General features: G+C 42.7%; 1 protein-coding gene across 2 annotated transcripts in view; it reads right to left on the reverse strand.

Annotated features, from left to right (window-relative positions):
• Positions 1-14,472, reverse strand: part of ADK (adenosine kinase) — a 311,940-nt gene that overhangs the window by 60,971 nt on the left and 236,497 nt on the right. The gene's annotated exons all lie outside the window — the stretch shown is intronic.

Genomic DNA, 14,472 nt, shown 5'->3' on the forward strand with positions numbered 1-14,472 from the left:
GTGCTAGATAATAAAGCAATGACATATTTGGATGGTACTTCAGACTGTCGCCTTTTATAGAGTTATCTTAGTCTGGCCACATGCAAACCCTTCGGTTGCCTGCATTGAAATGACCCCTGTGTGTATCAGCAAGGATGTGTCGATGCCCTTTCACACATGATGGAAATAAAATGCAGGTTTTCCCCTTCATGGGCAACATCAGGATAGACAAAGAGGATTGAGAGGTGCGCTGATGATACCTGTTCTGTCGGGCTCTCTGGTAGAATCCTCCCAAAAATTCACAGGTACAAATTGCAGACACACACACACGTTTGAAAATTCAAAACAATGTTCTTTATAATGAAAATTCACTTAAACCAAGCCCTCTTTTGGTATAGCAAAGAACACTCGTCTCCAAACAAACTGGTAATTTATACAAGTCCCTTATCAGTTCTGTGATACTTAGCTTGCAGCTGTGAGGCAATTCAAAGTCCTTCTTCTTTCACAAAGTGAAACACACTTTGCTCTGGTTTAGTTTCAAAGCGGAGGGAAATCAGCACACAAAGTCAAAGTCAGTAAAGCAGTCACGAAACACAACGATCAGATAATCCTCCACAATGGCCAAACCCCCAGGCTGCTATTTATAGCAGCCTCACTAATGACCACAGCCCCACCCAACCACAGGTGGCCTCATTTTCTTTGATAATAATCTCTCAGTTGTTGTTGCCTATGCATCGCTCTCCGCATGTTTGGCTGTATCATTAACTCTTGTTCTGAATCCAAGGAGGAGCTGGATAATTGATCTCCTTCTGAGCTGTCTGCCACACTCTCCTCCTCCCTGTCACTCATGTCTTCTTGGTCAGAGGAGCCTTCATCAGCAGATTCCAACGGGAGCAAAACAGGCCTGCAGCATGTGGATGTCTCCCCCACATCCACAGTCCTTGGGGCAGGAGCAGGGCCAGAGCTAACCACAACAGACTCTAAACGGCGTAAGGTAGTGTTGAATTTTCAAACGTGTGTGTGTGTCTGAAATTGTATCTGTGCATTTTTGGGAGGATTCTACCAGAGAGCCCGACAAAACAGAGTCGCAATGTGATCTTGTATCAATACGGTAGGACTTTTGCTGGCAGCAACCACGTTGGGCGAATGACCACGTGAATGACAGCACAAATCAGGGAAGACGACCTTTCGTGTCCAAATATTTGTAGCTGTGATCCAGGGCAATACGTCCCTGCTTGAGGCTTCACACTCATATTGCAGAGGAAAACCCCCACTGTGGAGTTACAGAGAAAGCCACGCAAGGCAACGGGCTCTCGTTGGATAGTTAAACATTCAACAGTGATGGCAGGAGCAACAAATTTAGCAAACTTCCCAGGAGGCGCTTGGAGAGCTACGTTTTAAACGTCTCCAGATGTTCTCTCGAATGGAAGCTGCTGCCTTGGAATCTCCTTCAGTCCATAGGAATTCCAGGTTGTCTGTCCAGATCAGGGCCCACCTGAGATAATATTCCAAATTGTAGAGAGAAGAATTGTAATAACTTTAACCATGTAAAACCGCTTGGTCACGGTGAATATGCAAATTGTAATGTATTCTGATTGGCTGACAAAAAGTATATACAGGGGTACCTCTACTGACGAACTTAATTCGTTCCGTGACCAGGTTCTTAAGTAGAAAAGTTTGTGAGAAGAAGCAATTTTTCCCATAGGAATCAATGTAAAAGCAAATAATGTGTCCAATTGGGGAAACCACAGGGAGGGTGGAGGCCCTGTTTCCTCCCACCAGATTCCTAGAGGCCCCAAGGAGGCTTCTCCCTGCCTTTTCCGGCCCTGTTTCCTCCCAAGAGATTCCTAGAGAGGCCCCATGGAGGCTTTCCCCGCCTTTTCCGGCCCTGTTTCCTCCCAGGAGATTCCTAGAGAGGCCCCACGGAGACTTCTCCCCGCCTTTTCCAGACCTGTTTTCTCCCAGGAGATTCCTAGAGAGACCCCACAGAGGCTTCTCCCTGCCTTTTCCAGACCTGTTTTCTCCCAGGAGATTCCTAGAGAGGCCCCACAGAGGCTTCTCCCTGCCTTTTCCGGATCTGTTTCCTCCCAGGAGATTCCTAGAGAGGCCCCAAAGAGGCTTCTCCCCGCCTTTTCCGGACCTGTTTCCTCCCAGGTGATACCTAGAGAGGCCCCATGAAGGCTTCTCCCTGCCTTTTCCAGTTACAGTTTTCAGAAGCTCAGGTTTGTAAGTGGAAAATGGTTGTTAGTATGAATTAGTGTGGCCTGTGGTGGCTGAAGACTTGTAGCTGAATGTTGTAACTGAGATTAGCAGATAGAGAATTGTGAGTACTTTGTATAGTAACTGTTACAGAGATAGCTACAGTGTAAATAGTGTAGGTTTGCTATGAAAGAAGTAAATATTTTCCTGAGAAACTCTGCAGTGTGTGTTTTCAGTTATCTTCAAGATAAAGGTTCCTGATATCCGGGTTTGAGGCAGGCTGGTTAGTGGCTTTGGCTATCTGGGTGGGCTAGCTTCTGCAAAACGTTACTCCAGCATTGTCAAGTCAAGAAGGCCACACAGGTGCCATCACTCAAAAGATTGAGTTGTTGCTTCCAAAGAAGAAAATAAATATTGTCAAACTCAATTTCATTGAGGGCTGCGTTAGAGTTGTGTTTGACCTTGGAAGGCCAAGGATGGTTGTGACCCTGGGGGGACTCGATCGAAACATTTAAATATGTTAAAGGGTTAAATAAGATTTAGGAGGGAAGTGTTTTTAATAGGAAAGTGAACACAAGAACAAGGGGACACAATCTGAAGTTAGTTGGGGGAAAGATCAGAAGCAATGTGAAAAAAATATTATTTTACTGAAAGAGTAGTAGATCCTTGCAACAAACTTCCAGCAGATGTGGTCGGTGAATCCACAGCAACTGAATTTAAACATGCCTGGGATAAACATATATCCATTGTAAGATAAAATACAGGAAATAGTACAAGGGCAGACTAGATGGACCATGAGGTCTTTTTCTGCCATCAGTCTTCTATGTTTCTATTAGAATGAGTCCATCCAACTAAGGATGACTATTCTATTCTCTACAGGTAAAGGAAGCAGGTTTCTGTTGTTTTTTTAAAAAAATTAAAACTGAGGGAACTGTAGGAGAAGAAACAGAAAAGGATATTATAAAAGGGCAAAATTGAAAGGTAACAAGAACAACAAAAGAGAAAAATATCTAAAACAGCAACTTCTGGTTATGAAAATGGGTTTTTTGACCCACAAATGGCTCAGAGCCGAAGTCTCCAACCTTGGCAACTTTAAAAATTGTGGACTTCAACTCCCAGAATTCACGAGTTGCAAACCTAAAACTTCTTTCCTGCATTTAACCACGAGTTTCTGATCTTTGAAAAAAAAAACCCAAACAGATTTAATAGGGGGAACAATCTTGATTATAGGAAAACATGATTGAAACAAACAGAAGTCAAGCAATGGAAAATTGAATAAACAACTGGATTTCTGTACTGCTAATAAACCTTCAAACATGTGGACTTGCAACTCCCAGCTATGCTGCCTGGGGAATTCTGGGAGTTGAAGTCCACAAGTCTTAAAGTTGCCAAGGTTGGAACTATAAGCAGCTGCTCTCAGCCGTAGCCACAGGAAAAAATAATTAGGATTGATCGAAGAATTAATCAATGGACCAAAGAAGTATATTCAATATATGAAGGGTATTGATATTTTTCCTGCATAAACCCCATTTAATGAAATAAATAGCTTTGGGCAAACTAATTGCTTTCTCTCATCCCCCCGCACGGTATACAAGCACAATATACACACAATGTCACCACAGGCCTTTGACAAAATACAACGTGAAGACCTCTTCCTAAAATCCTCCTTTTATTTTTGCTATTTCTGAAATTCTCAGTTTGAAAATGCAACCTTCTGATACAAAGGGGAAAAATTCTAGATAAGAACCGGGTGTTCAAGATTTTTTTGCCTTTTCTCAAGAACCATTTCCCACTTACAAACCCGAGCCTCCGAAACTGTAACTGGAAAAGGCAGGGAGAAGCCTCCGTGGGGCCTCTCTAGGAATCTCCTGGGAGGAAACAGGGCCAGAAAAAGCGGAAAGAAGCCTCTTTGGGGCCTCTCTAGGAATTTCCTGGGAGGAAACAGGGCCGGAAAAGTGGGGGAGAAGCCTCTGTGGGGCCTCTCTAGGAATCTCCTGGAAGGAAACAGGGCCAGAAAAGGCAGGGCGAAATTCCTAGGAGGAAACAGGGCCTCCGCCTTCCCTGTGGTTTCCCCAATCGCACACATTATTTGCTTTTACATTGATTCCTATGGGAAAAATTGCTTCTTCTTACAAACTTTTCTACTTAAGAACCTGATGACAGAATGAATTAAGTTCGTAAGTAGAGGTACCACTGTATCAAGATTATGGACTCTCTTTTAATGTTAATCGACTGGGGAGTGCTATTAAGAGACACAGATTGAGCAACATGATCAAGGATATTATCCCTGGTATCACTTTCAAGTTAACTCACCATGGAAAATCATTAAAAGAGGTTTAGAAACTCCTTATCTGCGCTTTTGTTATGTGGCTAGAAGAGGCGTGGCAGTTCTAATTACTTGCTTAGGACTCTGGGAAGATTTATAATGGCTACAAGCTTAATAGATGCTGGAAAAATAACTCAGGATCTGCCTAGTCAAGCAAAAAACGATAGATCTAATTTTTAATTGATTTCCTAGATAAAATCATTTAATACTAGAACTGTCACTGTCGGAGAAGATTTAAATGAAGCGTTTAATTCTAAATAAGGCAGTTTTTATTTTTATACCAATCAGGTGGCCCCAAAAAACATGTGGCACAGTAACAGCTTTCTTACTGTACATATTAACATGATTTACTTGAGGTTGGTTAAATCCAAGCATACAAAAACACACAGGCATTTCCTATAATGCTGTTCCTGTTTTAATCTACTTAGAATAAATTTTCTTGAAAAAATAGAGGGCAATTTCTCTTTCAATTGTTCTTTTCTGATCACACACCAGGTACAGTACTCTGCTTTTTAAAACAAATTCTAATCCAGGCATATTCTGACAGATTAAGTGGTTTATGTATATGTTTTGGGAATGCCCGATAGTGCAGGAATTTTGGCAAAAAGTGAAAGAGGACATCAATAGAATGCTAAATATACAATGGACAATCACTAAGGAAATGGCAGTACTAGTTAAAAGCAATGCGATGGGAGAATTTAGAGAAATAAAAAAAGCAGCAATAGAAAGCGCTCAGGCAGTAATAGTCCTGGGTTGGAAGGAGGCGACAAAATGGACAATGCAAAATTGGTATAGGTACATGGTGGACCACATTCAATTTGAAATTATGGATAAAAGGATACATTCGGATAATGAAACTGAGTTGGGACAACTGATGGGACGGTGGGACAAGGTAAGACGCTACAAGAAATAAATTGGAATCACTCTATAATATGTAAATAGATATATTGCTCTTGGGTCAAGTGGATTATATAAGAAACACCCCCGATTTGGTGGTGGGGAATGTGTGTGTGTCTGGGTGGTGGGCACATTTCACTATGCACTGTTTTATGTTGTGTGTATATACATTTGTTAAAAATTAATAAAAAATAATTTTTAAAAAAGACAGATTAAGTGGTACCATAGTTTAATGGATTAAGATTGATTGATATTAATTAAAGCCGTTGAAGATGTTGTGTTGCAACACCTTGGAAATAATTTTTAACGATAGCATTGATCCCTCCTAATTCGTCAGAAGGCGGTACATAGTCTGGGAAGCTAATGGAGTATTCCAGCAATGGAGTATTCACGACTTAAGCAGGCAAGTTGTTCCACTGTTGAACTGTTCTCACTGCTAGGGAATTCTTATTTCCAGGTTGGGCCTCCCTCTGGTGAGCTTTTAGTCACTGCTTTTTGTCCTATACTTCGGTGCTTTACAAAGTAAGTTGATCCCCTCTTCCCTGTAATAGCCATTCAAGTATTCAACAGAGCCGGAGTGGCGCAGTGGTTAGAGTGCAGCACTACAGGCTACTTCAGCTAACTGCTAGCTGTAGTTCAGCAGTTCAAATCTCACCACCAGCTCAAGGTTGACTCATCCTCATCCTTCCGAGGTGGGTAAAATCAGGACCCAGTTTGTTGGGGGCAATATGTTGATTCTGTAAACCGCTTAGAGAGGGTTGTAAAAGCACCATGAAGCGGTACAGTGATCCCCCGATTATCGCGAGGGTTCTGTTCCAAGACCCCTCGCAATAATCGATAATTCGGGATGTAGTGGTGCGGAAGTAAAAACACCATCTGCGCATGCGCACCCCTTTTTCCATGGCCGCACATGCGCAGATGGTGGAGTTTGCGTGTGGGCGGCGGGGAAACCCCATCTTCGGCTCCTCGCTGCTGAGCAGATCAGCTGTTGGGCGGCCGAAGGAACCTTCCCCGGTCTTCCCGCCGGCCAGGCAAAGGGGAAACCCCAAGATCGCTTGCCGCTTGCCCGTCACCCGCTCGCTCGCTTGCCGCTTGCCCGTTCGCCCGCCCGCCTGCTCGCTTGCCGCTTGCCCGTTCGAGAGCAAGAGGGGGAGAGATAGAGAAAGAGAGAGAAGGAAAGAAAGAGATGAGAGAGGGAGGAAGAGAGTGTGAGAGAGGAAGAAGCAAGATAGAGAAAGAGAGAGAGAAAGAAAGATGAGAAAGGAAGGGAGTGACGTCATCGGGTGGAAAAATCGCGATATAGCGATTCGCAATGATCGGGATCGCGAAACTCGGGGGATCACTGTATATAAGTCTAAATAAATCTAAAGTGTAATAGAAAACTGTTATCATATCTCCTCAGAGCCCGTTTTTTCATTAGACTAAACACACACACACACACACACACATATTATATTTTATTTTTTTATTTATTAATAGAGTTGAAAGGGACCGTTAGGTCATCGAGTCCAACCACCTGCCTGAGCAGGAAACCCTACAGCACCCCAGCCAAATGGAAGTCCAATCTCCTCTTGAAGGTGTCCAGAGTTGGGGAGTTCACCACCTCCCCTGGCAGGCAGTTCCATTGGTTGATCGCTCTGACCGTCAGGAACCAATGGAGCTGCCTGCCATGGGAGGTGGTGAACTCCCCAACTCTGGACACCTTCAAGAGGAGATTGGACTTCCCTTTGGCTGGGGTGCTGTAGGGTTTCCTGCTCAGGCAGGGGGTTGGACTGAATATATATATATTTGTTTTTGTAGATTTTCACGGGTATATGTATGTACGGTAGATTGTTCTGAGTTCGTGTTTTGCCCCATGTAATATTTTGAGTGTCTGTGCGACGTTTCGGTGAAATCACATTCACCATCATCAGGCTGAAGTTATAAGCTTTGTGCTGCTGTAAATATAGTTTGTTTGCAACTGCCATTTGTTCCTTATATATAGTGGTGGGGGTGGAGCTTTGGTTTGAATGTAGCAAATAGATTGGGTGGCTATGTTTTAATGATTTGATTGGTTGGTGGAATCACATTTAGTTGAAGGGTTGACAAGGTGATGATTATGATACGTTTTTTTGTTTAAGGCTGGTTTCCAAATCTCTGGTAGGCGGGACGTGTCATCTCATTTGTTCATGCTGAGGGGGTGTTTTTCTATCTCTATGGCCTCCATAATTATTCTTTTGTATACATTTTCTGTTTTGGAAAGTAATTTAGTTTTTTCAAAGTCAATTTCATGCCCTGTTTTTTTAATGTGCTGGACAAGGGAGGAAGTTTTTTCTTCTTTTTTGACTGCATTCAAACAAACTATATCTACAGCAGCACGAAGCTTATAACTTCAGCCTGATGATGGTGAATGTGATTTCACCGAAACGTCACACAGACACTCAAAATATTACACGGGGCAAAACCCGAACTCAGAACAATCTACACACACACACACACACACACACACACACACAGTATTTATTTAATTTGACTTCTCTGCCACCCAATCCGAAGGACTCAGGGCATCTTACAACAATATAAATTACCATATAGAATTACAAGTAACAATAATAAAGAAGTCAAGAAATCTAAAACCTTAATTAAAACTCATAACAGAGAGGCTCAACAACACAGGTACATATCATTCATGCAGAGTCATATTCATATAGGTGGTCAATTGGTGTTAATTTAGGGTCCCCAAGCGTGCCGGTACAGCCGGGCGTTCGTGGCCTTACGAAAAACCAGCAGGGTGGGAGCAGGGTGGACATCAGGTGGTAGTTGATTCCAAAGAGCGGGGCAGCAACAGAGAAGGCTCTCCTCTGAGGTCCCGCCAGTCTATATTGCTTGGCTGATGGGACCTGGTTCCAACTCTGTGTGCTATAATTGGTCTCTGGAAGGTATGTGGCAGGAGACGGTCCCGTAAATAATCTGGCCCTAAGCCATATAGAGCTTTATAGGTAATAACCAACACCTTGAATTGTGGGGTAACTAACATACCTAGTTACTTTAGCCGTTCATTGTACAATTTAATCTTCACACCTGTTATCGTCTTTATGGTTCCTCTCTATTATCTTTCTAGGGCTTCACTATTTTTTTTGAATGGTTGTACCCAGAACTATTTATTATTTATTTATTTATTATTATTAGTTATTTATTGGATTTGTATGCCACCTCTCTCCGGAGATTCGGGGTGGCTAACAGCAATAATAAGACAGCATATAATAATAATCCAATACTAAAAACAATTAAAAACCCATTATAATAAAAACCAAACAGACATACAGACATACCATGCATAAAATTGTAAAGGCCTAGGGGGAAAGGGTATCTCAATTCCCCCATGCCTGGCAGCAGAGGTGGGTTTTAAGTAGTTTATGAAAGGCAAGGAGGGTGGGGGCAATTCTAATCTCTGGGGGGAGTTGGTTCCAGAGGGCCGGGGCCACCACAGAGAAGGCACTTCCCCTGGGTCCTGCCAAGCGACATTGTTTAGTTGACGGGACCCGGAGAAGATCCACTCTGTGGGACCTAACTGGTCGCTGGGATTCGTGCGGCAGAAGGCGGTCCCGGATATAATTTGGTCCGGTGCCATGAAGGGCTTTATAGGTCATAACCAACACTTTGAATTGACCGGAAACTGATCGGCAACCAATGCAGACTGCGGAGTGTTGGTGTAACATGGGCATATTTGGAAAAGCCCATGATTGCTCTCGCAGCTGCATTCTGCACGATCTGAAGTTTCCGAACACTTTTCAAAGGTAGCCCCATGTAGAGAGCGTTACAGTAGTCGAGCCTCGAGGTGATGAGGGCATGAGTGGCTGTGAGCAGTGACTCCCGGTCCAAATAGGGTCGCAACTGGTGCACCAGGCGAACGCCCCCCTTGCCACAGCTGAAAGATGTTTCTCTAATGTGAGCGGTGGATCGAGGAGGACGCCCAACTGGACACAGTATTCCAAGTGTGGAGTATAAACACACCCGTATAGAGTGGTAGTATCAGTTCTTGTGATCTTGATGCTAGCAGCCCTCTTTTGATGCAGTCTGGGACGGTATTGGCTTTTTTTGTCAGCTAAAGCACACGGCTGGTTCACATTTAAATGGTTCTCCCATAGATACTAGTACCATGACTGGCTGGGGGATTTTTGAACATCTTACAGTTGACAAACACTGCTATAAAGCAATCCCAAAATTGTTTCCCAGCAAAAAGATTAAAAAAAAACACTTAATTTCTCTAGTGTCTAATTTATGAAGATCTCATTGTCTTAAATACATTAACGCTATCAGTTTCTTTCCCACTTGCTCTATTTTGGAAAATTATTCTCTTTTCTTTCAACCAATCCTTTCTAATTTCCTTTCAGTGGGATTTAGTCAATTTAACAATGCTTTTATTCCTCCAACACTGAAGGTGCCTTTATTACAACAACATTACTCTGCTGCTTCCCTGGGGAAGCTGAAAAATGGCATGATCTTAGAAATTACAGCACATGTAATCATATTTGGATATTTCTGATAGGGCTTTTAAAACATATGCACTTCCTTCTCGATTACCAAAAAAAAAAGGAAAAATTCTTGGCAATAAACTCGGCTTCTAGCTATTTTGTCTGCAGTCAAAAACACAATGTGTAAGTAAATTATTGGTGAAGATTACAGATAATAGCAAATCAGTTTAGCCATTTTTCTTAAGATAATTTTCTTTAAAAAAAAACCCCATCCTAATCTGTAGCAGTATCATTTAATGTTGGCTAGAGTGCACAGAATAAGCTATGCATGCTCAATTAATTGCTAGCTAGACTTCAGGGGGGAAATGCATTTATATTCATATCTAGCTGTGATGTGATAAGGCCAGGGAAATGGAAGGGCATAATAGATCACTTTAATGATGGTGGAGATCGTTCTCTTTTCGGGATACATTCACACAATTGGGGGGGGGGGGAGAAAGGATTTCATTGGAAGAAGAATAATTTGGAGGAGTCTGTGCATGCATGTATGAATGCATGCGTATGAGAAATAGCTCACATCAGAATCAGTGATGGCCTTCTACCGGAATGGTAAGGTGCTACGTTCCGGTAGTGATTTTTGGGATGCACAAGCAGCGCCCCGACGCGCGCCCGCATGAGATTTGGCTTCTGTGCATGCGCAGCAAACGAAAGCTTGCGTGAAGACGCTCGTGCGAGTGAGGTGTTGGTGATTTTTGTGGGGTTTTTAAAAAGAAAATCACCGAAATCTTGCTTGTGCCTGTGTCCTCATGCGAGATTTCGCTTGCTGCGCATGCACAGAAGATAAATCTCGCGCCGGCATGCACACGTACGTGACAGCCTCAGAGGGTGCATTGGTAGCGCTGAATCAGCAGTCCTGATTCTTGTCAGAATGGCTTAATCATATATATGTGATCCCCTTATATAAAGCGCTGGTGAGACCACATTTGGAATACTGTGTTCAGTTATGGAGACCTCACCTACAAAAAGATATTGATAAAATTGATCAGGTCCAAAGATGGGCTACAAGAATGGTGGAAGGTCTTAAGCATAAAACATATCAGGAAAGACTTCATGAACTCAATCTGTATAGTCTGGAGGACAGAAGGAAAAGGGGGGACATGATTGAAACATTTAAATATGTGAAAGGGTTAAATAAGGTCCAGGAGGGAAGTGTTTTTAATAGGAAAGTGAACCCAAGAACAAGGGGACAAAATCTGAAGTTAGTTGGGGGAAAGATCAAAAGCAACATGAGAAAATATTATTTTACTGAAAGAGTCATAGATCCTTGGAACAAACTTCCAGCAGACGTGGTTGGTAAATCCACAGTAACTGAATTTAAACATGCCTGGGATAAACATAGATCCATTGTAAGATAAATACAGGAAATAGTATAAGGGCAAACTAGATGGAGCATGAGGTATTTTTCTGCCGTCAGTCTTCTATGTTTCTATATACAGTACTAATTATATTATATTATATATTATATATATAATTATATATTATATCTTGAACACCAGGTTCTTATCTAGAAAAGTTGGACCGACCTCTGCGGGCCGGTCACAGACAGCAGGCGGGCCGTATCCGGCCGTTGGGCCGCATCTTGCCCAGGTCATGGATGGGTAATCTTTTTTGGCTCAGGTGCCAAAAGGGCATGTGCGCGTCCAATAGTGCATGCGTGCATGCCCACACCCATCATGCAATGCTCTGCCCCATGCGCCCCCGTGTCCGTGCATGCGCACAGGCCTCACTAAAGCCTCCGGGCTTATGGTGTTCCTTGCAAAGGCTGGGGGGATGGGGAAAAGCAAAGCCTAGTCACGAGCTTCCTTCTTAAGGACCGCTTCATTTAATGACAGAGCTGTTACTCTCAGTTGTGGTCATTAAATAAGGACTGCCTGTACTTGAACTTGAACTTGGATGACTTCGAAGTAGTTTTTCTTGTTCAGTCCAAACAGGTGGTAGTTGTGAGCATAAATACCCATCAGCAGGGGTGGGCTACTGCCCGGATTGGGGGGGGGGGGGAACAACAGTGGGGTAGTGAAAATGGAGCTCCACCCCAGAGCACCCAATTTGCACTGAAAGATGTTGAAAGAAAATGCAGGGGGTCCTTCATAACCCACGCCCACAGTGTGGTAGACAACATTTTGGTAGCCCTTCACTGCTCATCAGTTAGCCTTACATAATCCTTCCAGAGTATTTCATAATATAAACACAAGTGCATCAAATAAATAATATTTTGCTCTCATTTTTGACATCATTAGAGTTTTTGTTGAAACTTCCAAAAGATCAATTGTCACAGCTGGGATATACAGAAGCTGGTATAGTGATATAACTCAGCTGTTCTGAAACCTCACAACCAATGAAATTAATAAAACCCATTACAAAAACTGTATTTTTCCTTTAAACTGGACAATCTGAACCTACTCTTCAGTCTACCTATCATATTTCTTCATCTAAAGGTTACTATCAATTTCAAATGTCTCTAGTAATAGGAAACCTTTAAAAAAACCCAAAGTGAAGCATTAAAAAAGATTTTTTGATGTTTAAATGATACATCTGAATAAAATAGGAATCAATTTCCGGTCACAATTCAAAGTGTTGGTTATGACCTATAAAGCCCTTCATGGCATCGGATCAGAATATCTCCGGGACCGCCTTCTGCCGCACGAATCCCAGCGATCGATTAGGTCCCACAGAGTTGGCCTTCTCCGGGTCCCATCGACTAAGCAATGTCGTTGGGCGGGACCCAGGAGAAGAGCCTTCTCTGTGGCGGCCCCGACCCCCTGGAACCAGCTCCCCCCAGATATCAGTTGCCCCCACTCTCCTTGCATTTCGCAAGCTCCTTAAAACCCAACCCATGTCGTCAGGCATGGGGGAATTGAAATTTCCCTTCCCCCTAGGCTTATAGAATTTATACATGGTATGCTTGTATGTATGAGTAGTTTTTTAAATTGGGTTTTTTAAGATTGTTTTTAATATTAGATTTGTTTACATTGTCTTTTTATATTGTTGTTAGCCACCCCGAGTCTTCGGAGAGGGGCGGCATACAAATCTAATTAATAATAATAATAATAATAATAATAATAATATTTAATAAGAATTAAACATAAAATAACACAATGCTAATAATTAAAAGCCATAATAATTTTAAAAGCAAGAAAACATGAAATCTAAAAATACAGACTTACAGCTTTAACAAGTAATAAAATTAGGGTTGGATTGAAATGGACTCATTTCGAAAGAACTTTATTAACCATTTCTTTCCATTGTTTCTCCTTTCTTTCTATAGCACACTGATTTTTTGATGGATGGCAGTCTATGTGTTTTAGACAGCTTTTCATCAATCATGAAAGTGGGAAGATCATTTTCAAATTTATAATGTGGAATTATATCCTGAATGTACACTGTAATCTCATTCCAGAATAGAATTTTTCATTACAAATAAAGAGAACAAACAAGAAATGTCAATCAATCTATCAACTGTTGGTAAAGCAGTAAAGACACTGATAGAAAACGTTAACTATGTATTACATCAAGGCCTATTATTTCTCTTCACATTTAGACAAGCTATTTTTAAAAATGCACTTTAATAGTTTCTCTGGGAACGCACTGAAGATGCCTCAATAAACTTAGCAAGAGATTTTTAAAATAGGAATTTAATATCTTGTCAATATCAACTGAATGAAGCTCCTTTTAACTGTAATAGTACTAGCACTTAAGACTTATATAGCGCTTCACAGCCCTCTCTAAGCAATTTACTGAGCCAACCTATTGCCCCAACTATCTGGATCCTCATTTTACTGACCTTGGAAGGATGGAAGGCAGAGTCAATACTAATAGCACTTAAGACTTATATACTATTTCACAGTGCTTTACACCAGCGTTTCCCAACCAGTGTGCCGTGGCACACCACTGTGCCGCGAGACATGGTCAGGTGTGCCGCGAAGAAGGAAGCTCAGCTTCTGGTCCCGCAACTTTTTGCTGAGAGTGCGAAGAGCAAAAAGTTGTGAGACCGGAAGCTGAACTTCCTTCTTTGCGTCTTCCAAGTTTTCCAGCAGCTGCAGCGCCCCGCCTGGCTGGAGCTTCCCTGGCGGCGGCAGCAGGTGAGCTTTGGGGCCCGGCGGGAGGGCAGTGGTAGTCAGAGGGCGGCGGCAGCAGTGGCATCGGGCAGTAGCCGTGGGGCGGTGGCAGGGTGGTCAGCTGTGAGGCTCCCTGCCACCGCCCCACGGCTACTGCCCAATGCTGCTGCTGCGGTGTGGTGTACGAGAAAGAGAGAGAGAAAGAAAGAGATAGCAAGAGAGAGAGAGAGAAAGAGAGAGATAGCAAGAGGCAGAGGGAGAGAGGCAGAGGGAGAGAGAAAGAAAGAGAGAGATAGCAAGAGAGAGAAAAAGAGAGAAAGAAAGCAAGAGAGAGAGAAAGAGAGGGGGAAAGGAGGGAGAGAGAAAGACATAGAGGGAGGGAAGGAGGGAGAGAGAAAGAGAGCAAAAAAGAGAGAAAGGAAGAGAGAAAGAGGGATGGAGACAGAGAAAGAAGGGAAGGAAGTAAGAGAGAAAAAGAAGGAGGGACAGAGAAATAGAGCGA

Source organism: Erythrolamprus reginae, chromosome 5, assembly GCF_031021105.1.
Source record: "Erythrolamprus reginae isolate rEryReg1 chromosome 5, rEryReg1.hap1, whole genome shotgun sequence".
Taxonomy (NCBI): domain Eukaryota; kingdom Metazoa; phylum Chordata; class Lepidosauria; order Squamata; family Dipsadidae; genus Erythrolamprus; species Erythrolamprus reginae.